The sequence below is a fragment of the Gastrolobium bilobum genome, unplaced genomic scaffold, assembly GCF_033153095.1.
Source record: "Gastrolobium bilobum isolate Gb01-03AN ecotype WA unplaced genomic scaffold, APGP_CSIRO_Gbil_v1 utg28975, whole genome shotgun sequence".
Lineage (NCBI taxonomy): Eukaryota > Viridiplantae > Streptophyta > Magnoliopsida > Fabales > Fabaceae > Gastrolobium > Gastrolobium bilobum.
Window position 1 is genome coordinate 32,833 of NW_026898902.1, and position 3,883 is coordinate 36,715.

The window sequence follows — 3,883 nt, forward strand, 5'->3', positions numbered from 1 at the left end:
GTTCTGGCCCTTATTGTTTTAGAGTTGGGGGACGAGTGCATCATTTAATAGGCAGCCTTATTCCAGCTGATGGTCAAACTCCAAAATTTACTCAACTATATATATATATATATATATATATATATATATATATATATATATAATATTGAGAATAAAGTTTACAACAGATTGGGTTGTTTAAGGCATGTTATTTTCTGATATATTGTCATTACTCAGTTACGGAGTATATTTTCTGTTCTTTTACTATTTTTTTACTTATTTTTTTGTAATTATTCTTGCAGTTCCATAAACAGTGAAGATATGCTTGATCTTGATATTGTCCTAACATTGAAGGAAATGTTAGATAAACACAACAGTATTGCTCTATCTTTTAGGTACACTAGAGATCGATATAGGGAAGATGACTTCAGTGGAGTGAAGTTGAGGCTTATTCAAAAGCATGACAGTGATGGCAGAGTTTATAACCTTCCTTCTGCATCAGAAGTTGCTGCTTTGATTGTTGGAGATATAGACAACGCATTGGGTGATAGGGATATTGTTGTTGAGTCACAAGATAGAGTTTTGCAGCATATAGATGTCAAGCATCCATTGTATCTTGGATTGCAGTATCCTTTGTTATTTCCTTATGGTGAAGATGGTTATCCTGAAGATGTCCAACGATCTTATATATCCAGTGGTAGGACGAACCCAAGAGCCACTGTTAGCATGCGAGAATTCTTTTCATTTAGAATTCAGATGAGATCAGGAGAGTCCTAAGTTCTCCATCACTCAAGGAAGCTTTTTCAACAATTTTTGGTTGATGCTTACACTATGATTGAGTCTGATCGCCTGAAATTTATTTGATATAACCAGAGTCATATCAGGGCAGAGTTGTACAAAAATATAAAACATGCATTTGACAGAGGTGAAGATCCAGCTATAAGAACTGGAAAACGTATCATTATTCCTTCTTCTCTTTATGGCTGAGAATTGTAAAGATGCTTTTGCAATTTGCCATTGGGATGCATATCATCATCTGTTTATAACAATTACCTGCAATCCTAAGTGGCCAAAAATTACCCGATTTCTTAAGGCTAGAAATGTCAACGCTAAAGATCGTCTTGATATTCTTTGCAGAGTATTCAAGTTCAAATTGGACCAATTGCTACATGATTTAAAAAAAGGGTCGTGTTCTTGGCACAGTTAATGCATGTAAGTGTATGGTAAACTTTATTTTCTTTTTCTTAACTTATATGTTGAACAATAGAAAACACTTGGACAAGTTTTATGACAGTTTTATGTATCCTACAAAAAAAACCGTCTATAACCATTTTTTAATTATAATTAACCATTTTTTTTAATTATAATTAACTATGTTTGTTTGTTTCAATGTAACAGATGTTTGTACAATTGAATTTCAAAAACATGGACTACCTCATGCTCATATCCTACTTTTTTTTGCACCCTTCCACCAAGCCTAATAGTGAACTTGATATTGATAATTTGATTTCAGCAGAGATTCCTAACAAGGATTCCAATCCTTCACTTTTTGCAGCTGTCACAAGTTACATGATGCATGGACCTTGTGGTCCGGACAATTACAAGTCGCCTTGCATGCAGAACGGACATTGTTCAAAGAAATTTCCCAAGAAGTTCTGTTCCCATACTTTTATTGACGATGATGGATTCCCTCATTATAAGAGAAGAAATGATAGGAGTGTTGTCAACAAGAACGTTGAACTTGATAATCGTTATGTTATGTCGTATAATTCAAAACTTCTTTTAAAATTTCAAACTCATATCAACGTTGAATATACTTGTCAGTGAAATTCCATTAAATATCTTTTTAAATACATTCATAAAAGGCAAGACAAAGTGACAGCTGTTATACATCATTCAGATGATGAAATCAAAAATTTTATGATTGCAGGTAGTTGAATTCATCTCTATTCTGTTTTCCTTTCATTACTTGGAATAACCTTTTTGTAGCTTCTTTCAACTTTATTACTTATATATGATAGGTATGTATCCGGATATAAAGCTGCTTGGAGAATATTTGGATTTGAAATTCATTACAAATTCCCCCCTGTTCAGAGATTGTCATTTCACCTACCCAATAAAAAGAACGTTGTTTTTAGTGATAGTGCTTCAATATCTGATGTCAAGACTAGGACGGAGTCTAGACGATCAATTTTTGAGTCATGGATGGATGCAAATAAAAAAAATCCAGAAGGAAGGCATCTTACTTATGCAGAGTATCCAACTCAATTTGTTTACAAAGAAAATACGCATGAATGGCATCCCAGAAAAAAAAGATTTTCAATTGGAAGAATATATCACTTTTCTGCCAATAATGGAGAAGATTCCTATCTTTGAACGTTGCTTAATTTTCAAAAGGGTTGTACAAGTTACGAAGATGTGAGAACTATCAAAGGCGTGCTTTTTCCTACATTTAAGGATGCTTGCTAGTCTCTGGGACTTTTGGATGATGACAATGAGTACATTCATGCAATTAAGGAGGCAAGTTCCTCGGGGTCAGCAACTTATCTTAGAAATCTGTTTGTTGTATTGTTATTTGGCAACTCAATGAACATAACTGAAAATGTTTTCAAAAAGTGCTGGGAATTTCTATCTGACGATGTTCTTTATCGGCGTAGGAAAAGAATTGGGCGTCAAGGTAAGTGTTATGAAAAAAATTCGTGCATTCATTTATGTCTATTGTGCACTATAATTACATTTTTTTCGTTCTTTATTATTTTACTTTGTAATTTAATTTAAAACAAACGCATAATATATATATATATATATATATATATATATATATATATATATATCGTGCATTCATTTATGCAAACCATTTGCCTATTTTTATTCTTTCATACAGACTTTATAAATTGCTCCATTCTGTATATCCCATTGTCGTGTTGACAATACCTGTTTTGTTAGCTATATATCTGAAAGCATAAATATATTATCTTCAAGTATTGCTCAACATCATTATTTCATTTGACATTGAAAAAAAAATATCAGTTCCTTTTTTTGTTCTTACCTGAAAAATTACATGTTTATGTCATACACGGTACTATTCATAATATTTGGTTAAATTTTTTTTGTTAACTTTCACACATTATACTTTGGTCATAATTTCGCTTTATTTTTCTTTCCTCACCATCTTTGTCTTTGTTAATCTTCTCTTTTTTTGTATTTTTCATTTTTTCAGATGCTTTTCTTACGAAGGAGTCTATAAAAAAATAACCCTTGCAGAAATTGATAAGGTGTTGCAAAGCAACGGAAAATGCCTCTCTGATTACACATCAATGCCGAGCATCATCGGTGAATCTTTATGGATATGCAGAATTGATTGGTGGTTGATGAATTGTTGTATGACAGATTCTCTTTGCAAGAAGAGCATGAGAGACTAATGAATTCCCTCACTGATGAGCAGAGAGTTGTTTATGAAAAAATAATTTCAGCTGTTTCAACAGGTAAAAGAGGTTTTTTTCTGTACGGCTTCGGTGGCACAGTAAAACATTTATTTGGAATACCCTGTCAGCATATGTTAGATCAAAAGCTGAAATCGTACTTAATATTGCTTCTAGAGAAATTGCTTCCCTTCTATTTCCCGGAGGATGTAAGGCACATTCTAGATTTCGTATTCCTATTCAAATCACCAAAGATTCAACGTGTAATATAAAACAGAATTCTACTTTAGCAGAGTTGCTGTCAAAAACAAAGTTAATCATCTGGGATGACGCCCCAATGGTACACAGATTTTGCTTTGAGGCTCTGATAGAACACTTAAAGATGTTCTTAGATTTTATGATACCAGCTGTGTTGATATGCCCTTTGGTGGAAAAGTGTTCGTTCTAAGAGGTGACTTTCGGCAAATATTACTTGTTATTCC